This window comes from Mustela nivalis, assembly GCF_964662115.1.
Source record: "Mustela nivalis genome assembly, chromosome: X".
NCBI lineage: Eukaryota > Metazoa > Chordata > Mammalia > Carnivora > Mustelidae > Mustela > Mustela nivalis.
This window is the reverse complement of record NC_139040.1, coordinates 99,820,324-99,846,520: the sequence shown is the minus strand read 5'-3', so window position 1 is coordinate 99,846,520 and position 26,197 is coordinate 99,820,324. Positions and strand designations below refer to the sequence as shown.

The window sequence follows — 26,197 nt, the reverse complement described above, 5'->3', positions numbered from 1 at the left end:
GTTCCATCTTATAAATGTCCGTGTTTTATTTACCTCTTTTCTTGATAATAGACATTTAGGTTGTCTGCATTGTTGATTTCTCTTAGCTTTTATTAATAAAGAGCATTCTAGTTGGAGCCCTTTTTAAAAAAATAAATACATAGGAATCCATTGCTAGTTCATAATAGAGGTAAATGCTTAACTTCACAGGGAACTGCCAAGGAGTTTTCCACAGTGGATATACCGCTTTCCCCCAGCCAGCCATTAATGACGGAGCCCAGCGTGCAGCCCCTTTTGATTTGTGATGCTTTCACCACTGGCACCTGGTTCTCCCAGTTCCCATTGAAAGGTGACAAGGTAGTTCTGGGGTAGAGCATAAGAGATTTTCCAGGGAGAGGAGCATAATAAATGCTGTCTTAGAGAACATGAGGATCATAGTGAGAGACGTGGTTGTGGCCAGGTGAGGCTGAAGGAGGGGTGGCCCCCAGGAGTGAAAGGAAACCAGGATTCAGAGTCCCAGAATATGGATTTCACCCCAGTTCTACAGGCTCATTCTCTGTTTCCTGGGGGAGTTCATTGGCTTCTTGGAGTCTTCTCTCTTTTGCAAAATGGGGGGTACTACCTCATTGGATTAAAAGTAATAGCAATGAACTACTACTGGGCTCACACTCAGTGCACAATTCCTCCTTCCTCTGAAGAAGGAAGTCGTTACTAATGTGACTGATGCCCATCTCATGCATGATCTCATTTTTTTCCTCACAAGGGCCCTATGAAGTAAGTGTTAATATTATTCTCATTTTACAGAAGAGTAGATTTGTCTCAAAGTCTGCCTGTTGTCTCCAAATATCTGTTCTCTCCTTGTTCCCCCAACTTTAGCTGGGAACTTGGTCACCCCAAATAAAGCTGTAATTTTCCTCTTCCTTTGCAGCTAGAGGTGGCCATGTGACAGAGTTCGAACCAATGAGCAGAAAGTGTTAAGTTTCATATATTATTTACAGGAGGTATCATTAAAGGACAGGAGAATACCTTTCTTCCTTCCTTCCTGTTGTGAAATGGAGCAACACGGGCTGGCCAGAGCTCCAGCAGCCATGTTGGATAATAAGGTGGCAGCACTGTGTTTAGAACAGCAGGAAGAGGGAGGGGGAAGGGACCCAGGTTTCTGCTCATCATGGATGGCCTACCTCTGAACTCTGATCTCAAAAGCCAGAAATAAAGTGCTATCTTGTTCAAGTCACTGCCATTTCTGTTGCTCATGGCCAAATCTAACCCTAACTAATTTTGAAACCAGGGTTCGAAGAATTTGTTATAAGGGAAACCAAGTCTTCAAAATATGTCAATGATTAAACCATGACTTGTAACGATCTTAAAGTGTTTGCTAGTTGTTAATTAATATGTTGGCCAGGAAAAGGATAAAAAGGAAACCTTAGAGGAAGGAGATGCTTTTCTTTTACCTGATTTGTTCTTTAAGGCTTTATAAAACAACGCAACCACATTCTAGACTATTTTGACTATTTAATATGTGAATTTTCCAGACCTCTTTTTCTTTTGTTTCCTTTCTTCTTCCTTCATTGACTTCATTGGTTATTAGTATATGCACTGATGAGAATTCACACTAGAAGCTTTAGAGTCTTGTTAATAACTCTCATAAAGATTTTGAAAGAGCACAAACTCAACCTCCAAGCAATCATTCCTGAATTGGGGCCCACAGGGAGTGAGAAGGCGGATAAAGGAACTGGAATGTTTCCCAGCCCCCATCCCTCCCCAGTGTGGCGTTGGCAGACAGAATAAACAGGAAGTGGAGTGTGGGGGGAGGGGTAGCTGGGAGAGGGACTCCAAAACAGCCTGCACCTGCTCCACACAAACTCAGAAGGAAAAAAGTTCTAGAACAAAAGACCCAATCTCTCCCTTTCTCCCTCCCTTCCTTCTCTCTTCCCTTCCTTCTGGGTTAAGGTGCACTGGAATCAAGGGCAAGAGCTCTGATGTGGCTCCAGGAGTTTCCAGTTGAACAGGAAAGACCAAAGGTAGTAAACAATCCAGCAACACCAAGACAGAGATAATGGAGTGAAGCAGAGCTCCGGGAGCATGCAGGAGGAAGTTTACATGGAAGTGATGCTTCATTTAGTAAGTATTTATTGGGCACCTACTATGTGCCAGACGTTGGGTTATGTGCTAAGTGATGTTAGTGAACATTACACAGTCCCTGCCATCAAATAAACAGGGAGACAGGCAATTACCACGCAGCTTAATAAGTGCAATGGTAAGTGGGTGCAGGGCACTATGCGAGCTCAGAAAAGAGGCTCTTAACCCAGGCCTGGGGTTGAGCACCAGCCCCTTGGACAGAGTGACCTCTACAATGAGACCTGATGGACAGCATGGACTTGCCAGGGAAAAATGCAGTTGGGATGGAATCTCTAGGGCTATGTCTGAGAGCCTCAGAGCAGAGGTGGGTGGAGGGTGAGAGATGAGGGTGGCACCTGCATAGAAGCAGTATTATGAAGAAGTTTGTAAAGCAAACGAAAGACCTGTCTCCTGATAAGATGCCCAGAGAAGGACACACCACTTCTGTGATCATCTGGTCCAACATACTCGAGTCACATCCAACCATGAGGAAACCCCAGACAAATCCAAATGGAGGGGCGTTCTGCAAAATGGCAGGTCTACACTCTACCCAAGTGTCAAGGTCATAAAAGGCAAATGCTGAGGAACTGCTCCACAATAAAAGAGATCAAAGGACCAGGATAACTGAATGCCACATATAATCCGGGACTAGTTCTCAGTCCAGTAATGTTGACAACATCTATATCTACAACTGTATCTCTTTGGCTGTAACAGACATCATTTGTTCAATTGGGAAACTTTAAATATGGTCTATACATCGTATGGGAGTCCTGTTAATTTTCTGATTCTGATTATTGTATTGCAGTCACACGTTGTCATTCTCATTCCTAGGCATTTAGGGGGAGGGGCATTGTGTTTCCAGTTTATTCTCAAATGATTCAGAAAAGAGAGAGACGTCAAATGGGGTATCTGGGTAAGGGGTATGTGGAAAGCTTTTAGACTAGTCTTGCAGCCTTTCTGTAAGTTAGAAATTATTTCAAAGCCAAGAGTTAAAAGAACCCCTACCCTTTAGCATTTGGACTTTATCTGAAGACAATACGAAATGGTGAACCATTGGTGGGAGGGTTTTGTGCTTTCCGATGAAGTCTCAGGGTGCACTCCAGTGAATGGTTCAATCTGGGGTGGATCCATGGCCATTTCAGAGGCTCTTGTAAGTTTGGATGACCAAGGTGCCTGGGTGGCTCAGTGGTTAAGCATCTGCCTTTGGCTCAGGTGGTGATCCTGGGTCCTGGGATAAAGCCCCAAGGCAGGCTTCCAGCGGGGAGCCTGCTTCTCCCTCTGCCCCTCCCCCTGCTCATGTTCTCTCTCTTTCTCAAACATAAACCAAATAAAAAAAAAAAGGAGTTCAGATGACTGATGACTGTTACCTCCAATAAAACAATGGCTATGGAGGACAGAAGTGGATGGATGAAGGAGATTATCTTGGAAGTGGAAAGCAGAGGGTGTGGTAGGCATGACTTGGAGGTTTTGGAGAGGGGAGGATCTTGGGTGACCTTTGGGATGAAGTGTCTCTGCATAGACTATATCAGATAGGCATGAGAGGCAAAGAAGTCAATTTTAGGGGGGAAAGAATGGTTTTAGTTTTCGACCTCAACTACTAAGCCAGCTGTAGCCACATGCAGCCTTGCCCAGTTCAGCGGACGGGAATTCCATTCCCCCAGTTGCTCTGGTCAAAACTTTGGAAGTACTTTAGACTCTTCTCCTTCTCTCATATGTCATATTGCAGTTTGTCAGGAAGCCTGGCTGGCTCTGTCTTCGTAAAACACCGACTACCTGACTGCTTCTCGCCCCCTCTACTGACACTGAACGGGTTCAAGCCGCCATGATACCCCGTCTGTGCTATTTGGGAGCTTCTTGTCAGGTCTTTCTGCATCTACCCTTCCTCTCCACAGTAACCAGATGGATGTAATTGAAACAGAACTCAGTGTAAAAACCACCATCTTTCCAAAGGCTTCCACGACTTTGTGCAGAGTGGCCCCTATTAGGGCTCTGACCTTATCTCACCCTCTTCCCTTCCTACCCTCTGTCCCAGACACGCCAGCCACTCCAGCCACTCCGTTTCTCCTCCAACTTGCAAGACATGCCCTGGCCGTGGGCCCCTCCCTCTTGCTGTCCTCTCTTCTGGAATGTTCTTTTCCCAGATACCAATGTAAGAGAAATGTCCAAAATGGAAAGGAGTCATTTCCCTCTCTTGCATAAAGAAAATAGGGAGATGAGGTGCTCTTGTGACCCCATTGGAGGTGTGCTGCTGGGCCTGGGTGTGAAATGTATGTTTCGAGTTGCTCATGTTTCCCATTTTCATTTTTATTTCAGCTTAGGGCACCAGTAATGCTTTTTAGCCACATGCTATTATCTAGTGCGACTTGTACAAAGAACCCCAAGTGTGAGTGAAGCTTTGCTACAGAGACAGAAAGGACTCGAAATGACAATAAATTGCAGTAATATATTTTCTGAGGTGTAAACTTCTTTGTGAAAAGAATGCATGTATAAATTTATCTGTTTTAACAAACCAGCGGGATCAAGGGGTTACAAGAGTTTAAAAAAAAAAAAAATCGAACACCAGGAGAGCACTTCCCAGAATTTGACATATTCACAAATACCTTTTAAAAGTCAAGGTAGACAAAATATACATATTATAATACTTCCCACAGAGGAAAGACCTTTAGGGATATGCAATATTCTCTGACTCCTGCTTGTCCCTGTTTGAGCGACAAGAGGAAATGGATTTTTTATGATCTCTTTTGAAAATGATAGGCTTGTTCCTTTTTTTTTTTTGGTGTACATAACACCCCACCTTCAAGCCCGAGGCAGAACAAACAGGCAAAGGGTGATGCATAGGTCTCAGTGAGGTGGTGGCTAATGTGGGAAGACTCCCGTGGGCCCTGAGTGACACGGGCTTTGGCATTGCAGGGGTGTGGGGGGGAGCCCCTGCTTCTGCCAACTCCTGAGTTACCAAGAAATCCTGTTCTAACTTCCTGCAAACAAAATTTCCTTTGGGGGAGGTGTGGTGTGGGTGAGAAGCTACCTCTCTGTCTGCAAGGGTCTTGGCTCAACAGGAACCCCTCCTCCTACTCCACCTCCTCCCCACTCTGGGTTTGCATTGCTTTGAAACCCAGGGCATAATAATCAAACCAGAGCCAACACAAATGATTTGTTCTATCATTTCCAGCTCACATCAAGACTTCCCATGCCAAAACCTATTTGGGGGACAACGGGGAAAGGATCAGGATTTTCTAGGTGCCGAACACTGGGAAATAGGGATTATTCCAAACTTTTCAGCCGGCAGTGATAGGGGCATTTGGCAAAACCCTTAAAGGCATCCGTAGCAAAAGAGGAAGGTACAGGCTGGGGGCTTGGACACTTCACAGTAAAGAAATGGGACCAAAGAAGATGAAATAGTGTGACGGGTGTGGAAGGTACCTCTGAGATGGCAAGGAAGCCATGAGGAGCAGGGTACAGCTTGGTGGGGGGGTGCGGTGCAGGGACAGACAAGCCTGCTGTTGGGAGGAGGGTAGGAGTCACTTGCAAGGTCAGAACCAAGGTCTGAAAGAAGAGAGGTCAGAAGGAGTTAATCTCAACACTTTTTCCTCCCAGAGGAAAATCACCTCCCAGAAAGGTAGAAATAAACATCTCAATATGGGTGTTTTGTAAGATCAAATGCATTCCCACCTCAGGAAGCTAAGTCCTCCTCCAAAGATGTGTTTGCAAATCTGTTGAAAAGCTTAATTCTCTGACATAATGCCTGCTAGGAATTCTAGCCTTTTCTCCAGAAAGGCCAATTCCTTCCTAATGATTCTTCCATCATGGAAACACACTATTGTCTGAAGTGGGTTACAGAGCTCTGATGACTATTCCAAGAAAAATGGATTGGCTACCTGTGTTGATTTCAACATTTTGCCAAAAGAAACCCTTTCTTCTTTCCATGGAGAGAATAATCCTAGCTAAAAAAAGCAATTTCTTATTTTTGTTGGAATTTCCCTTTTCGAGGTGAGCCCAAGACTCTGCATTCACGGACGCCATGGCTTGACATTTCATAGCAATGTGAGCATCACTGTTATATCAGAAAGAAGCCCTATGGATAAGTTTTACTTCTTGACTCAGATGATAATGGTACCTTTATATCAGTTGCAAGGCAATTTATTAATTTTGGTCGTTTTAGCAATACAATTATCTGTGCTCATTCTGAACATTATGATTTTCAAAATACAATTCATTCACAAATGTTTGCAGCTATTATATTTGAATTCTATTCAACGTTGAAAGGACTATGTCTTTTTTTTCAAAATCATGCAAATTTGAATGCCGAAAAATAGCCACCATGATATTCGAATCTGACCCATTAATCACCTACCTCAAAGAAGTCAAGGTTCCATTTTCATGGCAAATACAGCTTGAAGACCTTGTTCTTTCTTTGCATTTGTCCCTAGGGTGTATCAGGGGTCTTACAAAGTCTTCACACCAAGAGAGCTACTGGGGTTCATACTATCAGGCTGACATCAGGAATGTCCCCTCCTGATGGTTTTTCCCCCCTTGAAAAGCAGATGATTTTATAACCTTCAAACACTCAAACTGAATAAGGGTTGTATCTCACTGAGGGTTAGAGTGGGAAGAGACATAAAACACTGAAAACCCAGATGTGAGAAGAATAGTGTGCTGCATGGAAAAGTTGTCAAATGTTTTAATCCTGAGTGTATGAAAAGGAAGCACCCAAGAGATGACCTTATTTGTCCATTTAGATCAGAAGTGAAATGCCCTACTAGGAGCCTTTTCTGACCACTGTTGTTCTTCATGCTTCTGATACAGATTAAGGTGGCGTCTGTTCCCTTCAAAGTTAACTCCATTTGTACATACTGTTTTTCCCAAAGCAATTTCTTTCCATTTAAATAACCCAGGCTGCCTTTAAAAAGTCTTGCATGAGAATTAACTTACATATGATCCTTAACCACTCAGTAAACATTAAAGTGTCGCATGAATGCTTAATCTTACAACAGGGGGACATAAATCTACCTAAAAATAAAGATGTAAAAGGCAATGCTAAATTTCCATCAGATTGTAACTAAAAAAAAATTAATGAAGACATTTTAGTATTATAATTCCTGTAAGGCGAACATCCATATGACTTTAACAAATGCTTCTCTCGTCTAATGCTCCCCTACCTCGATTACTTTGAAGTGGGTGAAAGCATTCTGATGAAGCAGTTGCTTATACAAATATCTGTGCTCCGTTATTTATGTGTGCATTGAAAACCAGACAGTGGAATTCATGAAAGGTTAGAGCTGAAATCTGTCTAGTATATTTCCCGTTAACTAGTCTGTGATATAGGTAAGATTCGAATTTAAGTCTCTACTTCTCCATTGTCGTTTCATTCATTATGGAGTTCTTTATTGTCCTTCTTTAAATTATTTAATTTTTGAGAAAATTAACAATTTTACCAATGCTCTTTAAAAATTTTATCTTTGGATATGAATGCCTAAAATTTGGGAGATATCACTTACCAGCTCCGATGGGAGAGTTTGGGAAAGATCAGTTCATAATGCATATTATAAATCATTTTTAAGTCTAAGAAATAGCTCTAGGTTCCTCAAATTCAGGATGTTTATTAGCAAAGTAAGTCTTTTTTTTTTTTAAGCAAAGTAAGTCTTTACTTCGAACCTTGAAAAGATTTCATTTTCGTTAATGAATTCTGCAAACTTTTTCTTCGATGATGGTCACATTGAGTCCCTGTTTAAATCAAAGATTAAATCCCCAGACTCACTGTAGGAAAACAAATGTTCCAAGTTTTGGTTGTACAACTTTAAGGAAAATCTAGTCCTTTTTTTTTGTTGTTGTCTCATTCAGATCATAATAAATATTTCATTCCCAATCTAATGGATTTGGCTTGGAGGTACCTTACATAGCCATATTGCGATGTTAGGGTTTGGTTTGTTTTAAAAATTTATAGCAATTCCAAGCAGAAGTTAGATCTATTCTCACAACTGCCAATACCGCAGGCCATTTTCTATAAACATCTTCTCAAAGAAAAAAAAAATCAAACACACATTACCCAAAGAACCAGAGACACAGCTGTTTCTGGTTCTGATCTTAAGAGACAACAACTTCTGCTTGGCCAAGTGCAAGTGAGAAGGGGATTGATGAAGTCTGATCACCTATTCCAAGGAATTCTGCCTGGGGATGGAAAAAATGGAAGAGGATGTCTCTGACATCACTTACTTTAATTCAAAACTTATTTCTGAGCGGAGATGAGAATGCAGAAGTACTGAGAGAATCCATATAGTCCAAAAGGAGATGATGAACCATTTATTTTGTCTTTCTTTTTTAACAGTATAAGCCCTTTGAGTTAAATGTATACTTGCCATATGACCTAGCAATTCTGTTCTTCAGTATTCATCCAAGAGAACCTAAAACACGTGTTCACACAAAGACTTCCACACAGTTTTCTTTCTAGTCCTGAAAACTCCATACTGGAACCAACCCAAATGCCCGTTGATAAAGTATAGTATAACCATACAATGGGATACCAGCCAACGAAAAGGAACAAACTACTGATAAACAAAATTACATGGATGAATGTTAACATTCTGCTGCATGAAAAAAGCCAGAGATAGAGGAGAAACAAAGTCTTATTCTATCTATATGAAGTTACAAAAGAAGCAAAACTACTCTACTGATGTAAAGAACATCAGAATCATTGTTTCTAGGGACAGGTAGTGGCATATTGACTGCAGAGGAGCCCAGAGACTTTTGGGATGTTGCCGTCTCTTCATGGGGAGTAGTAGGTATAAGAGTGTATAACAGCGTTTCTCAACCTTGTTGCTACTGACAGTTTGGGCTAGATAATTCTCTCCTGGGGAAGGCTGTGTTAGGCATTATAAAATATTTAGCAGTGTCCCTGGCCTTCATCCACTACATGCCGGTAACACCTCCCCTTAGTTCAGAAATGATAACCAAAAACGTCTCTGGACATTGTCAAACGTCTCCTGAGTGACAAATTCACTCCTGTTTGAGAACCACTGGTGTGGTTCATCAAGCTATACACTCAAAATGGGTACACTCATTTGATTGTATGTAAATTATACCTCGATAAAGTAAATAAAAATAAGCCCACTGTTGGTGGGGGGTAACTTGACAGTGGAGAACCCGACAAGCCACTACTTCAGCCAGGTGATCAAGGTCAACATCAACAATAAGTCATTCTGAGAGTATGTACCCTGGATAGGATGTGGTGAGAATTGTATTTCACCTCTGTGCTCTTCCTCCCACAAACACATAACCCTCGTCTAATCACGAGGAAAATATCAGATAAATTCCAGTAGAGGGGCAATCTCTAAAATACCTGACCAGTACTCCTCAACACTACCCAAAACTAGAACAGTCTGAGAAATTATCACAGCCCAAAGGAACACGAGGAGAGACAGCACAACTAATATAGTGTGGGGTACTGGATGGAATCCTGCAATGGGCAAAGGACAGCAGGGAAAAGGAAATCTGAATGAAGTTGGGACTTTAGTACATAAGGATAGCATACTGACTTTGATTCACTAACGGTGACAAGGGTACCACAGTAATATAAGTTGCTAACAATCTAGGGAATCTCAGTGTGAGGTGTATGGGAACTCTTTACCATTTCCGTAGTTTTTTTCTAAAAACCGAATGCTTTTCTAAAATAAAAGATTTATTAAAAATATAAGCCCTTTTTTTTTAATCAATGCTGAATTTATAGGGCATTTGGAAATCTGGCTTATGTCTTTAACTGTTCATTTTGTTGTTCTCGTACATTGCCAAAGACATCTTACTGTCATTGTCAGCTACCTGGAGACCTCTGATCTCCTAAATGGACTTCAGGTCTGCTCAGGACATGTTGGGGCTAAATAAGGTTTAATTAAATTAAATTTAATTAAATTCAGTAAACATATTTTGAGCACTTCCTACATGCCACACTTCGAACTGGTTACTGGAGACATGAAGATGGATGAGAGCTGGTCCCTGTTCTTCAGGAGCTTGATGTCTCGAAGGAGGGTACCATCTGGTGTAATGGTGGAGTTATTTATTATGGGAACACCAAGGTGGAAAATATTATTTTATGTGAGAGCCTATTCCTCTTCCACAAAACATATTGTAGTGATTCTGGCCTAGGAAGGGCCCAAGACTGGATTAAGGTGGTCAAGGGTTAGTTTGAAGAAGAGAGCAACACAGGTCAATGGGAGGTAGGAGAAGGTCTTCTACATGCTGTCCTCATCCTAATGACGCTTGTGGTGTTGGGCTGGGGGCCCAGCTGGGAGAGTTTGGTGAGCCATGATACTCACTTTTTGTATTAATAGCAGAAGAACAATTGTATTCTGCCAGGTGGGCCAACCTGCAGGTGTTCCTATGGCAATGCTTCTACCTAAGTCTCCACAGCTGGATGGATGTGTGGAAGGTTCAGACCAGATGTGGGCTAAGTCCCTGAGATTTCCTGTATCTCTGTTTCTTTCTCTGCAAAGAAAAGAAAACCTCACACCTCATGGAGTGCTTGGGGTAGGGTAAAGGAAAAAAAAATTTTTTAAATAAGTGGTTAGGTACCTCACAGATGTTTGTGGGTTTTACCATCCAGATCTCTATCTTGACTTGGAACTAACGTGGACACTTTTATCCTGGGCTCCTTTCTGTTTTAGAATCTTACCTAGCATGAGGAAGATGGCATGGCATGGTGATGAAGAGCATAAGGCTTTGGAGTCAGAGAGACCCTGGATTTAAATCCCAGCTTGGTTGTTTGCCAGCTTCAAGGAGAGAATCTGCTCTTCCTTTGCAGGTTCCAATGAAGAGTCAATGAAATAATGTACAGTTAAGTGCCAAGCACAGTGCCTGATGGGCAGCAAGCCCACGTGATGATGAAAACTGTCATTTGACCCCTTTTCCTCATCTACTTTCCACTGGACTGTAAGCTCTGTGAAGGCAGGAACTTTGATTTTATCCACAGATGTGTCCCAAGCACCTGGAACAGGTGGCTAGCATATGTGGGGGATGGTGCTTATAGAGTAGTTGTTGACTGAATGAATGAATGAAACTGTGGACTTTACTTCAGGCCCTGTCTGCCACCCACACTATGGAAGATACTCTGGAAGGGACAGAAAACTGTGGGTCCAAGGAATAGTTGTGTAATTTTTTAATATCCCAATAGTCCCATTGCCTCAGACACAGATGATCTGTTCACGTTCCCCTGCTGTGGTGGGCTGAAGATGGTCACAAGGTTTGGACACTCCTCCCATATAGAGAATCCCCTCCCCATGAATCTAGGCAGGCTCTGTGACTGCTTTGACCAGTAGAATATAACAGAAATGAGGTTGTGCCAGTTTTCAGGCCTATCCTACATGAAGAAAAGAAGTAGCCTCCATTTTGCATCTCTTGGAAGCTAACCACCATGTGAGAAGTGGGATCACCCTGAGACCACCATGCTGTGAGAAGCTAAATCTACATGGAAAGGACTTGAAGGACAATATAAATGATATACCATGTGGAGATAATAGATAACTGGATACCAGCCATGGAAAAAGTTTCCAGCTGTGGAGAAAGAGACTCTAAAGTGTGCAGGGACCATGAAACCTGGAATCAGAGGAGCTACTTACCGGTTTTCCTCTTCCCCTCCCCTCTGTGTCCTGAAACAAAACGATGATCTGCCCACTTTGAGCAGAGAAGACAAAGAGGCAATTTGCCACATCACTGAACCCCATAATCCTTCTTTGGGGTGACATTATGATAAAGGTGGGCCACAAGCTTCTCTTAATACCTTTAATGGCCAATGTGGTAGGCAGCCACCAAGATTTCCCCCAATGATTTTCATCTCCTGGTATTCACATCCTTGTGTAGTCTTTACCCAATGAAGAGGGTGACCCAAGTAACTAGTAAGATAGTATGGGAGCGACGGAGTATGGTTTCTGAGGCTAGGTCCTAAATGATGTTGCAGTTTCCATGTCGATGCTCTTGGACTGCTTGCTTTGGGAGAAGGGAGCTGCCATGTTGTGAGGACACTCAAGCAGTCCTATTGAGACGTCCATGTGGTGAGGAGTGGAGGTTTCCTACCACCGACCAGAGGCCACTGTGGAAGTGAGCTGTGGAAGTGAGCCATATTGGCAGTGGATCGATCCTCCATCCTTATTCAAGCCTTCAGATGAATCTAGCCTGGTTACTGACTTCTCAACGCAACTTCCTGAGACCACGCATGACCCAGAAGAATTTAGAGCCAAGCTGCTTCCAGATTTCTAACCCACAGAAACTGTTAGATAATAAATGCTAATTTAAAGTTTGGGGGTGATGTGATAGACATCAATAGATAAGGTAGCCACTATCCCCATCCATACTGCACTTATATTTTTCTTTGCTAGTCGGTTGCTCTGTTCATGTAGATATAACTTCTACTTGGAACTCAAAGCTTTAACAACATTATTTTCTAGCTCTGTGGTGTCTCAGGAAACTAGATCCTGCAATATTGCTTTTCTTTACTTCCTTTAATGGTAAGTAGATCTACTTTGTTATGAGCCCAAAAAGCCAGACTTTGAGGTGGTGACACTTACAAAGTTGTCTAATGGACCCATGTGTTCAGAACCATTATGACTAATATTCCTATCTAAGCCTTAGGTGACTCTTATTTAAAAAACAAACCCAAACATGATTTGGATGGGGAAATCCATGTGGAGGCCCAAATAGGCTACATCATCAGGACATGGGTCACCCATGCTGGCACAGGTGCAGACCTACAAAGAAAAGGGATGATGGTGGCACGAGCAAATTTGAGGCTCTTATCTTTAGTGGCTAGCAGGAGAAACTCTCAATATTGTGACTTGGACCCTGCTTTTCTGCCTTCTTCCCAAACAGCGTGTTGGTAGTTACACTAGGAACTTCTCACCTAGGCTTTCTTCGAAGTGACTTTTCTAGATGAGTGCTTCTCCAAAGGTTTGGAATTAATTAATCAGAGCAGGGGGTAGTTGTCTACACTGTAGGAGGAGACTTTTCACGTGGTCTTCCTTACTCTCCACCTGTGGGTCTGGTTGTGCTTTCAGAAGCTGACAATCACCTTGGTTTGAAATGATTAGGGAGTGGTGAAGAGGACCCCTGAAAAGTTATGCCCCCCATTTTAGCAGGGGGAGACAAGAAAGAATAGGCTTTGATAAGGCTGAGAATAATTTCTTTTTTTTAAAAAAAGATTTTATTTATTTATTTGACAGACAGAGATCACAAGTAGGCAGAGAGGAAGGCAGAGAGAGGAGGAAACAGGCGCTCTCCCGAGCAGAGAGCCTGATACAGGGCTCGATCCCAGGACCCCGGAATCATGACCTGAGCCAACGGCAGAGGCTTTAACCCACTGAGCCACCCAGGCGCCCCAAGGCTGAGAATAATTTCACTGAGACTCAAGACCTTTTGTCAACGGGGACCAAAGAACCCAAGAATGGATTTCTGAGCTAGGAGTATGTTTTTATCTCTGCAGGAGAATTTTAAGAGGAGAATCAATGATGGTCTCACCTGAATATTTTATATTTTCTTGCCCTATAAGTAGGGCACTGGATCATATGACCTCAAAATCGTTTGGTCCAACTCTAAGACTCCATGAAGAGTCTACGTGGTGTGGTTTGTTCTCCAGAGAACATACTGGTTTTTCATTTGTATGAGAATCCAGGAGCCTTACTAGCTGCCATCTTTATTTTTATTTTTGTCTTGTGCCAATGTAGTCATGGTCACACAGTAGAGTCTGTTGTTCCACAGCTTTCTTTTCATACAGTTTCACAAAGCGGGTTTATCCCCAATTTGAATATCTCATGAACATATAGGGGGAACGTAGTGAATTATGTTTGCGTGGAAGTAAGTTCAATAAAGCTGAGTGGGAACAGCAGTAGAGGTTAAAAGTTACTCCAATTCATGGACTAGGAATAGGATGAGAAGGGAGATCATTTATAGCCAACCGGCAGTTGGAAAGATAGTGAATTGATAGGGCCACAGTGAATTGGTAGGGCCACAGACCCAGACCTTTAACTGATGGCTCTATCATCTATGCAGAAACCATGTGTAACTAAGAACACATAGTTTGGGCAGAGAGCTCAATGTGACTCTGTGATCGAGTTTCAGAAAAACCAATGGCCAAAAAAAGATCAATTTAATTCTCATAGTTTATGTTGTTCAGTCTACTGGTTGGGAATGTTTTCTCAACCATGGCTTAATGAATACCTCATTTTTATGATTCCACTGGAGAAGCTTCTACAACAACACAATAGCAACAGGACCACGAACATTTACCTAACAATTATCCTTTGTGGGCATGTTCTGGTCAGGTCTCTCAAGAGAGCAAAGAAACAACCACCATAAAAATGATATGTATGCATATGTGCCAACTTGGATTCTGCCTTGTGTCGACATTTCTCTGGCTCGGGCCGTATACAGTGCGCAGGTGCAAAGGCCCTGTGTTTCCAGGAGGCTCCTGTGTGGTGTGTCTGCAGTGATTCAGACTGAGGATCATGGTCTGCTTGATTTGTTCCCGTGGGTCGGGTCATCATGTGGATCTCTGACACGTGATGAGCGCAGAAGGTGAACATCTTCAGAAGCACCTGCAGGTGTGTGAACACCTGCCAGTTTGAAGAAAAGGAGAGGAGAGATCTGGTCACCTCTTGCAATCTGTGCAGCAAGGCAGAGTTATATAGCAATTCCATCTTAATCCAGCCATCCGATGCCGAGCTCATGGAAGTAGAGAAATGAAAACAAAGAAAGCTGTATTACTCTGAGACCCCAGCAAAGCGAGTATGGGGGATGTCCCTATGGCCAGACTCCAGAGCAAGCAAAAAATCTTTACTGTTCTGTGAACTTCTGTTTATCTGTGGGACATACGTGCCCCTTATAACCGTGGCTTTTTTTCCCTTAACATTTCAGTTTTTCTCTCTTAAAAATAACTTCTTAATCATAGTAGAAAAATAGGAGATATAGCTAAGTTATAAAGTAGAAAACAATAGTTCCTCAGAGAACATCCCCTCAGAAATAACCTCTGTTAATATTTGCTGCATTTCACAAATTTTTTTCCCAATGTGCGTGCACACACGCACGTATGTGTGTATTGCAAAATTAAGATTAAATATGTATAGGGGTGCCTGGCTGGTTCAGTTGGTAGAGCATGCGATTCTCAATCTCAGGGTCGTGAGTTCAAGCCCCACGTTGGGCACGGAGCCTAGTTTAAAAAAAAAAAAAAGATTAAATACATACAATTTTCTATCCCATCTTCACTCAACATTAAATTTTTAACCTCTCATTAAAATTTAATTTGCATGCATAATGTTCTCTGGTACAGAGACACTGTTTAAGTGCTATGGAGTCAAAGAGATCCCAGTTCTTGCCCTGATTCCTTCAGCATCCAGTTCTGTCTATGGGCAAATGACCTCAGTTTCACCATTTGTAAAATGGGGGTAATAGTAGCTACTCCATGTGGTTTCTGAAACGATTAAATAGGGTCATATCCGTGAAGCCCCGACACAGTCTGTAGATAGCAAATGTGAAATATTGGTTAGCTAGTCCCAAATCATTGCTTGATAGTGGGAATGGAGTCTGTGTTCCTTGTTTTTGTTCTTTATCATGTTGCCGTGTTTGCCTCTGTCCAAAATTATTTCCTCCAGGTCAATTCCAAGCCGTGTAATAAAGGGCAGAAACATTTTAAAGGCTTGATTTGAATGCTTTTCTAGACCAGTTGTATCTATTTGCACCCACACTGATGTTGCCTCACACCGGTCATTTGGCTCCACCCTTCCGTAACTGTGTTAATGTAATAGGCAAATAACGATATCTCATTTAAATACAAATTTTGCTGGTTGCCTAGTGACATTTACTATCTCTCAGACATTTGTCTTCTTTTGTGAATTGTTGGCCCATCAATCAATACACATTATCACGTGCCACTTTTGTGCCAGACACTGCCAGATGTATCACAGGAACACACTTGTGTCAAGACAGACATGATCCCAGCTCTGATAGCACACAGCCTTTGCTGAAGGTGCTCCTTGTGGCGGGCGTGGGACTACGTGCTTGTCTTGGGGATAATGTGAAGCACTCTGGGTTTCCTGGTTAATAATTAGCCCCCTTTGGCTAATCCAAAGTCTGTTTTGCCACTTCCTTATTTTGGCCACATTCTTCAGCACGGAGGATGCGGCGTTTATATATTCTGGATAGGCACACTGCTATGGTGTGAATGTAAATTTCATACACATACGTGAAACAGACATGATGGGGGATGTTCTCACTACAAAAGGTATAGGGAAGAGATGTATGGTGATGGATTAATAACATTTGGCTGGCCAGAAGAAGCTGGAGAATCTGTAAACCACAGAAACTGAACTAAACAGTGTTAGAATGTGTAAAGCTGGTACACTTCATCAATTTAAGGTGGCATTCTTCGAATCATCAGGTTGAAGAGCCTGTCCTACATTTGGCAACTCAATGGAGGCAGCTTGTGATAGCCACCCACCTACCCGTGCACCCATTGTCTGGTTGTGTTCTAGATTAGGAAATCAGCTTTGGTTTGACAACTGTACAGTGGCAAATTTCTCGCCTTTGGAGGTGAACTGCAACAGTCCAATGGTAGGTACAGGTGAGAAAGTTTCCCATTATTTCCAACGATATGAGTAGGAGTCCCCAGCATCTTACAACACTTTCAGGGAGCTGTCATTCCCGGGGGTGTTTATATCCTCTTCTGGAGTACTGTCACCTTTTGCCTTAGCTGGGCCTTATTTATTGCCCTCCATTTATGGTCATTCTGCCAACTCATACTTTCATTGCAATTGACAGCATTGGGAGAATTCTCACATATGTTATCATAGTGATTCTGGGAGGTGTCAGAAGCTGGGTCCCCAAATATCACCAACACATAATAAGACAAAGCTGAGCTTCTGGCTTTGGCTCTGTCTCAGAGGGATGAGGGTAAGGTCAGAGTTCACTGAGAACCGGAAGTTTGGTTTAAGGCACGTCTTTCAATGCAGGGGGCTCGGTTAAGATTGGGTGAGAATCACCATACACATCCAGGATTGGTGAAAACAGCAAGATGGGGATTTTAAGATGAGGGATTCAAAGAATGTCAGGGTGCAAATTGTCTATTGATGCTTTCCATGGGGGAGTCGATGATTCTGCTGGCAGAACAATGCAGTCATCTGCTTGGGCAGGGCAGTCCTGGAAAAGTAAAGTAATACTAATGGAGACAGTCGACTAGCAAAGTCATGTTCACATAGCCAGTAGAGTGTGGTTTGGGTTCTCAGGGTCCAGGCTGAATGTGGGGTAGGCTGTTTTGGTTCTCAGAGGAAACATATTCACAAATCCATTTTATAGGTAAGGACACGTGAGGCTCAGGAAGACCGAGTGGCTTTCCCCGGGTCACATATCTAATTAGTTCCGGAGCGAGAACTGGCCCTGTGCTTTTTTCCCATTTTGTCCATTAAGCACTGTCCCTCAAGCTGTTCATCTTGCCCTTTGTCTCAAGTCTCTCTGGGCATCGATCAGTTGCTATAGCAAAAGGAAGTTTCAAATTGATTTTAGGGTTTAAGCCATGCAGTCTTACTTGAACGAATGATAAAATGCTTTGCTGAGAATAGGTGCGTCCGATGAGTCTAAATGCACTCTGTTCACCATGTTTCAAAGATAATTCTCGGGTAAAGAATAGGGAACTGTGTCCTTACTAGAAGTTTGATGTGACGTATTAATCATGAACATGCCAGTGGCAGCTGCGGCAATCGTAGGCAGGAGGCAAAAGTCTTGTATTATTTTCTCGTGGGGATGTCTTCAAGAGGGAGCGAAGGAAGGAGAGAAACATTGACAGTGGATCTTATTCTCTCTCTCTCTCTCTCTCATTCTCTATGTACACGTGAGTCCCTTCAGTTGATTTTGCCTCCCTGCCACCTCTGTCCTCCCAACCCCCACCCTACCTCACCTCCGGTGGTGTAGTTCACCTGCTTCTGTGCATATATCCCATGAAGGTAAAATGTCCCGAAAGCAAAATGGCTACAGACAGAAGTACAGTGCTGAGGGGAAGCTTACTAGTGGAAATCCAAGTCCTGGCGGGGTAAATGAGATAGATTATCTTTTTGTACATCCAGCAGAAGGGAAGCTTCAGATCAAATCACTTCCAGATTAGATCCCCAGGGCTAAAAGCATTCAATGGGGCACTCAAAAACATTTGTTTGAAAGAACAAATATGCCAACAAGTGGCCACTTACAACCATTTTGCTTCTGAGCAAAATTCACGATGCAATTCAAGATGACATTTTCTTCTTCGAACTCCTGGCCATGTTAGGGAGGATTTATTCTAATGTCAGTGGGGTGTGAATCAGGTCACAGGTAGGCATAGACGGCTAGGATTTGGTGGTATCTTTTCCTACTGCTGCTGCTACCGCCAGGTCCTTATCTAGGTGTGGGTAGAGATGGGATGAGGGAAACAGATGCTCAGAGGAGAGGCCTGGTGAATGAACCCCAGAAGAAATACTTCAGTCAAGGCTGGGGAGACATGCATAAAGAGGTGGGTGACACTGGGGAAGCAGAGTTAGTGTGATTGAAAACCGAATGGATTTTTTTTTTAAGATTTTATTTATTTATTTGACAGACAGAGATCACAAGTAGGCAGAGAGGCAGGCAGAGAGATGGGGAAGCAGGCTCCCTGCTGAGCAGAGAGCCCGATGTGGGGCTCGATTCCAGGACCTTGAGATCATGACCTGAGCCAAAGTTAGAGACTTAACCCACTGAGCCACCCAGGTGCCCCCCAAATGGATTTTTGACAGGTTAGTTGGTTCTAAGGTTTTCTGTGAATCATGCTCTCATGTTATTTTCCATGAAATCATATCAAATAAATCCCTGAAATTCCAGAGGCTTTCCAACAGCAGATCAGATCTGGACTGGGGACTTTGACTCTTGGGGGAGTGTGTTCTTAACTATGGTAGAGCATCTTGAACCATTTTCGGTAATTTTTACAACTCAGACCAGGGTGGCCGCTAGACAAATTTCTCACTATGGGGAAAAAATTCTAACCCTTCAGGCCATAGGAAGGTCAGTGATAAGCACAGTACAACTGAAGCTTCTTGTTCTAAATACTCATCTAAAGATACTTGTAGCAGGGGTGCCTCGGTGGCTCAGAGGGTTAAGCATCTGCCTTCTGCTCAGGTCATGATCCCAGGGTCCTGGGATTGAGCCCCGCATCAGGCTCTCTGCTCAGCGCGGAGCCTGCTTCCTCCTCTCTCTCTGCCTGCCTCTCTGCCTACTAGTGATCTCTGTCAAATAAATAAATAAATAATCTTTAAAAAAAAGATGCTTGTAGAAATATTGTAAATTTCATTAAAAGTTATTCGCTCCTCAAGTGATCTAACAAATATTTTAAAATATCACAAATAGGATGTTATCTATTTTGATAAATATGCTTTGATATCCTTACCTGTATATACATGTAGTGAAGACCATTGCTCTTCATATCTGCTACATGGAGGAACAATTTTCTGGTAGAGTATAAATTCTATTTATCTGTTCAATTAATTATTTATTAATTTAAGGGCACATCACTCAGAGTGTTAGTAAGTGAAAGTATCTGTCGAGTCTAGTTAATTTGAATAGTTATGGGGCACCAAATTAAATATGAAATGCAAATATACGCAAAATATGAACACATGAACAAACAGATAAAATTGCTAATTGCTCTGCCTTTTAAAAAAAGCTTCTGTGTGGCAAGCGTATGGAAGAAAAGATTGCTCCTAGCTCTATCATTTCTTTGTTTCAGGCTTGATGCAAGCAAATTAGGGATATAATCTGTCAAGTATACACAAGAAAAGTTGAATTTTGTGATGATGAGCATTTTTTTTTTAAGCTGTCTTTCTGGTATCGTATTTGTATGTAATTAAAAAGCAAAAACTCTTTTCATTTCCTTTCTAAAAACAGAGTCCCAAGAAGGACAGAATAATAGAATGGCCAGTAGAATAGCATGATTTAAACCACTGTTTGGTGGCCATGATGTCTGCTTGGGCAACGTAGAAAGGACAAGGCTAAATGAGTCTTTGGTTGGGGTGTTTCAAGGTAACTTAAACGTGAATAAAAATTAGATCAACTTAGAATGAAGTTTTCAGAATGTGGGTTCCAGACCCTTAATTGTGGACTTTTTTTTTTCACTTTTATCAGACGTTTGAATGTTAGATGGTGACACGAATTAGGAAACAAAAGCAAGAAGATTAAAACTGACAGAGACGAATGTAATTTCTTTTTGTTTAAAGATTTTATTTATTTATTTGACAGACAGAGATCACAAGTAGGCAGAGAAGCAGGCAGAGAGAGAGGAGGAAGCAGGCTTCCTGCTGAGCAGAGAGCCCCATGTGGGGCTCGATCCCAGGACCCTGAGACCATGACCTGAGCCGAAGGCAGAGGCTTTAACCCACTGACCCACCCAGGCGCCCCTAAATTTCTCATTAAGGGTTTATACTTTAGATACGTGGGTATAAGATGGGGGAGGTCTCAGAAGTTCTTATGAAAATGACCACGGAGATTTAATTGGCCCCAAGTTTAATACAAGTCAGTAGGCCTAGGAAGCTATTCAAAAGCTATGATTCCTTTGACTGTGTAAGTTAATGAAGGAGCAAGAGCTTGTTTTCCTTCCTCCCTTCAATCTACATCTAGGGAGGAGGAGTATTGTTTGGATTCATCAGATTCTGGGACATGATTATGCCATATTTCCAGTGGGCACAGTCACTGTGTGTTAACAGGTCAGTGCTAGGGTGTGGCCTTCTTGCTGCTCTCCTTGAAACACTGCTAGAGTCAAAGGGTCAAGGTTAGCCCCTCTGGGAGACTCTCTTCCTCTCTTCTTGTTCTCTGCCATCCATATGGCAGAAGTGATAAGCTGACACAGGGCCTCCTGCCTTGGAGCATAGCCAACCAACTAACTCACTTTTCTTTTTTCTTTATATAGGGCTGGGGCAAGCTTGGGTGCAGGTGAAACATTAATAGGCTTCACTCACAACCTGCTTTGGGCTGAAGGTGTTTAGACTCAGAAACCTAGAATAAGGTTACATGCCACATGGCTGTGTGGCCCAGCCTAAACAGGGCACTCAACCCTCCATATTTTAGTTGGTCACCAAATTTGAAAACAAAAAAAGTCTTTTGACCCTGTGTACTTATGCTCTCACCTACTTTACCTTCACTCTCTGTCACTTGGATTATTTTAAGTCATGACCTATGTTTTCATTCCTGCCACAATGCTTGCAGCATAGTTTGTGACTATGGAAAAGAAAGCTTTTGTGTTTACCTTCAAACATTTAATGGAACAGGATGTTTGAGAGATAATACATTTATTCTGGGTTGCTCCAGATGTCAGGGAGGCAAATATTTGTTAATATAAAATAGAACTTAAAACAGAAGGATCCCAGCTATGGGCTAAACTATTTCACAACACTTGGAGCTCTTCATTGTGGGGACTCTTCAGGGAGAAGCAGGATCGGCATCAGCGTGGTGTGCTGTGGAAAGGGTTTAATTTTACAGGTCTGTGTCAAATCCAAAGTATGAATAACATTTGTTCTGACAGATAGAATTAGAGATCGGTGTAATCTTCTTCTTACTGCTTTTCTGTTTTTTAAAAAATTTTCCAAAATAGAGAGGTATTATTTTATAATCAGAAAAAAAGTATTATGAGTATTAAAAATAACATTTGCTTTTTTTTCAAATAGGAGCATAACCTTTTGTTATGGGTATCAAAGAGACATTGTTGTTGTGGGATATATGTCACTTGTTAGTGTTCTTGGTTTGGCTGCATACAGCAGAAAATAAAGAATTAACAGTAGCTTAAGCTAGAAATCTGGTTCTATCTCTCTCTTTTTTTTAAGATTTATTTTGTTTATTTATTTTAGAGAGAGCGGGACAGGGGAAGAGGGGAGAGGCAGTGGGAGAGGGAGAGAGAGTCCCAAGCTGATGCCCAGCTGAGCATGGAGTCTGACCCCAGACTTGATCACGTAACCCTGAGATCACAACCCGGGCTGACATCAGGAATAGGACTTTTAACCTACTGAGCCATCCAGGTGCCCATAGTTCTCCGTCCTTTTTTTTTTTTTTTAATTTAAGTAAGATTTTTAGTTTAATTCCAGTATAGTTAACATACAGTGTTATATTAGTTTCACGTGTACAATAGAGTGATCCAACAATTTGGTATGTTACTCAGTGCTCATCATGATAAGTGTACTCCTTAATCCTCAACACCTTGTTCTCCTTTATGTAAAAGTAGTTATGATGTAGGTAGCCAGACGTGGTATGGTGGTTTCACTGTGTCAGGTACCAGCACCCCTCTCTCTTGTTCAGGATTGTGTGGCTTCAATTCCCGAGGTCACCTCACTGCCCAAACTAGCTGTAGAATATCGGCATTATATCATGTTCCAAACAGCAGGAAAGAGGAAGGAGAAGTAAATAGGCCTGCCTCCTTCATTTTAAAGATCATCCCAGAAATACCATACAACCCTTATATATAAAATTGCATTAGCAAGAACTTGGCCATAAGGCCATACCTAGCTGCAAGGAATTCTGGGGAAGAAAAATCAGGCTTTGTTTCTAAAGAAGAAGGGAATGGATATTGGAAAGCTAATAGCTGTCTCTGTTACACCCAAGGATTAAGGGCAATCATTTTAAAAAATGCCACTGGCTCCAGCTTTTTTGCTAATTGTTTCAGGGACTTTCTATTGGCCTCCATTTATTTACAGCAGTCAACAATTATAATAGCATCTTGGATTTGTCTGTCTATCATCTATCTATCAATCTATCTATATTTTTTTTTCTTCTCAAAGATTTTTTATTTATTTATTTGACAGAAAGAGATCACAAGTAGGCAGAGAGGCAGGCAGAGAGAGAGAGGAGGAAACAGGCTCTCCATGGAGCAGAGAGCCGGATGCGGGGCTCAATCCCAGGACCCTGGGATCATGACCCGAGCCGAAGGCAGAGGCTTTAACCCACTGAGCCACCCAGGCGCCCCAATCTATCTATATTTTAAATGTCTATACTGCCCAGAGCAATCTACAGATTTTTAAAAAAAGATTTTATGTATTTATTTAGAGAGAGAGAGAGAGTGAGAGAGAGAAAGGGCAGAGGCCAAGGGAGAGAGAATCTCAAGCAGACTCCCACTGAGCTTGGAGCCAAGCACAGGACTCCATCCCATGACCCTGAGATCATGACCTGAGCCGAAATCGAGTCAGACGCTTAACGAGCTGAGCCAACCAGGAGTCCCAGATCTTTCCAATTCTTAAAAGTTCTGTGGGAGAGGCCACAGGCTCCCCCATTTCCTTTTAAGCCCATTTGTGAAACTATTAGCATTAGCTTTTTTAGGGCAAAAACTCATGGATTAAAGTAAGATTTTTTTCTTAGTTTAAGAATATGCTACCTACTAAAAATTGCATCAATTGAGTGAACAACAACACAGGGATGGGTGAGAATGGAAAACCTATTAGAACAGATATTGCCTGCTTTTTTTTTTTTTTTTTGAGAAGGGAAGTCTTTCCTAGCATTGCATTCTATTTTATGCAGTACATTTGCTAAGAGAATTCAAAAGAACAGATCGGGCCCATTGTCCTTCATTCCAACAGTATTGAAGGCCCAATTTCATCTTTTGAGGCTCGTAAGGAGCATACTACATAAAAAGGAATGGACTGCTTGCTATTCAGCCATAGCTGGAATAGCAATACCAATCATTATACTGTTATCTATTTGAAAAATGTGGATTTTACTTGGAGATGGTATTTATTGAAGCTTGCAAGAAATCCATTTTCTGTCTACCTGGCAAGAGCAATTTGAAATGGAAAATTCAAGCTCAGAGATCAGTTGAAATTTGACCTTCTCTATATCGCCTGGATTTTGCTATGATGATGTATGCAGGGGTGGGGGTTAGGGGTGTCCATTGGCTTCCAATCCTATGCTGGGTTCGTCTCCTGCGGTACAATAGGGCAATCTAAGAGAAACCTTCTCCAGCTGTATTAAAATGGGGGCGGGCGTGGGATGCTGGGCTGATGCACTTAAAATGCACTTTGAAGCATCATGGAAATTTTGCAAAAGACTTTTATGTAGCAATAATTCTATTGATGGAGTCAATGAGAGTTTTGTCTGTGTAAGAACTGCAGGATAGGACCCCAAGTCACATGCTTTCAAAATTATTCTCCCTTTGTTGGATATCACAAAGGATATTTTCCCATGAAAACAAGATCTTTTGTTTCTTATGAATTCATTCTAATTTTGAAGCCGGCTGACAGGGTTACTGCGTGTTCTTCTCGCACTGGCAGGTGGCCCGAGGGAGCTGGTGGAATGGGCTCAATCCTTTATTAAGGCTTTTCCTGGTCGTAATGTCATTCACTTCTCATCTAAAACCATAGTCCTTGATGTTCACTTCCAAAGGAGATAACAGTGAGGTCATGGATATGATCTGTTCCTCTTTGGATTTTAAAGGCAGCAGGCAAGAAATCTCTGCCTTTCTGGTTTTCCTACCTTTTTGCAAATACATATGGCTAGCAAAACAAAAACGAAAACAAAACAAAACAAAATGCAAAATAGCAACAACAACGACAAAAAAGCAACGCATACAAAATACGGACAGGTAGTGAAAGTTTAGACAAGTCAGAGCATCCATTTTCAAAGGCACTTACTAAGTTGCACGGGCTAAGGTCCATGCAGAAAAGAAAACAGATACAGTTCCCTCATCCTGAGGACTCACGCTTGATCCAGCCTGTGTGCTGTGGGAAAACATTTAACCACAGTTTGGCAAACATTTATGTAAACGATCCTCAGATCAGCGCTAACTACTGAGGATTCAAAGACAGGGAGGGAGGGCCTAGGCTGGACCCTCGAGGAAGCCCTGCAGGAAATGCTGTGTAAGTTGTGGCAGGACTAGAGCCCAGAGATGAATCTGAAAGTGCTGTAGGAACTCAGAGGAAAGGAAATTCAACGTATGCTCAAGAGACTGTCATCAAAAGTTGACAAGAGAGTAAGCTGATATAGGAAAGATATATTTTTAAATTTCCGATGTAACCCATTGTGGAAAGCCTTTGCACTGAATCCTTTAGTAAACCTGATGTTGCAGGGAGACACAAGAGGGGGGAGGCAGTGCTGTGTTACAAGATGGGGGTACTGCACTCGGACCCCTCCAACTAGTACTAGTAATTCCATGGACTGGGCCTGTGTACATGTGCACACGTGACTTTCGACCACCAAGCTTCCGGAGATCTCCGCGGAACAAAGGAAGGTGAGATGAGGGAGCCTCAGCCATTCATCGTGTATCTTTGATCTTCACGACATCAATTGTACCTTTTGTGTGCTCACTTCTTACCAGGCACGAATTATCGAGTTATCGTTTCCATCAATCTTGGAATGCACGCTGGCCTTTGATGTCCAGAATAGCTTATCTGTCTGTGGTGGCTTTTAGGGGACAGGGTGGGACAATATATGATTGGAGGCCCAGATGTCTTGGGAATGTCATACATGGACAATACACAGTGTCCTTTTTGGAGCAAGAAAAGAGGACTTTGCAAGTGGGTAGGCTGTGGTTGAGTTGGTTGGTTAATTTGTTGGTTGGAAAAGAAGAGATTGTGTCCCTTTCTGGTGGAGACAAGGAAGGAAACCCTGGTTAACAGGGATGAATGGAGGAAGGGGAAGGAAATGTCCTTGGCCCAAGCATAAGGGTCAGGTAGAGCATAGAGTGAAAGGTGGCAGGAGCCTTTGGGCAGTCGTTGAGCCTGGTTTGGCTGCAGGCTTCTCAAAGACAGGAGTGCAGCACTGAGAAGGGAGGTAGAGGGTGCCAAGCTGAGACCAGATGCAATGATGTGGCAACCATCGTCTTGAACCAGAAATGGGGACACATGGTCTGATAGGAGGCTGTATCCAAAGAGGAAAAGAAATGAAACAGGCAGGGGGTGCTGGGTGGTGAAGTCAGTTAAGCCTCTGACTCTTGATTTCAGCTCAGGGTGGTGAGATGCAGACCCCCGTTGGGCTGTGTGCACAGCGAGGAGCCTGCTTGGGATTGTCCCTCCCCCTGGAGCCCCTGCCCCCCAGCACTTGTGCACTCTCTCTCTCTCTCCAATAAATAAATAAATCTTAAAAAAAAAAAAAAAGAAAGAAGCAGGTG

General features: G+C 42.4%; 1 long non-coding RNA gene across 1 annotated transcript; it reads left to right on the top strand.

Annotated features, from left to right (window-relative positions):
• Window positions 1–1,838: 1,838 nt before the first annotated feature.
• Window positions 1,839–15,761, top strand: LOC309855695. The gene is made up of 2 exons (XR_014306937.1): window positions 1,839–2,100; window positions 10,749–15,761. It is a non-coding gene; the product is annotated as an uncharacterized lncRNA (long non-coding RNA).
• Window positions 15,762–26,197: the final 10,436 nt, after the last annotated feature.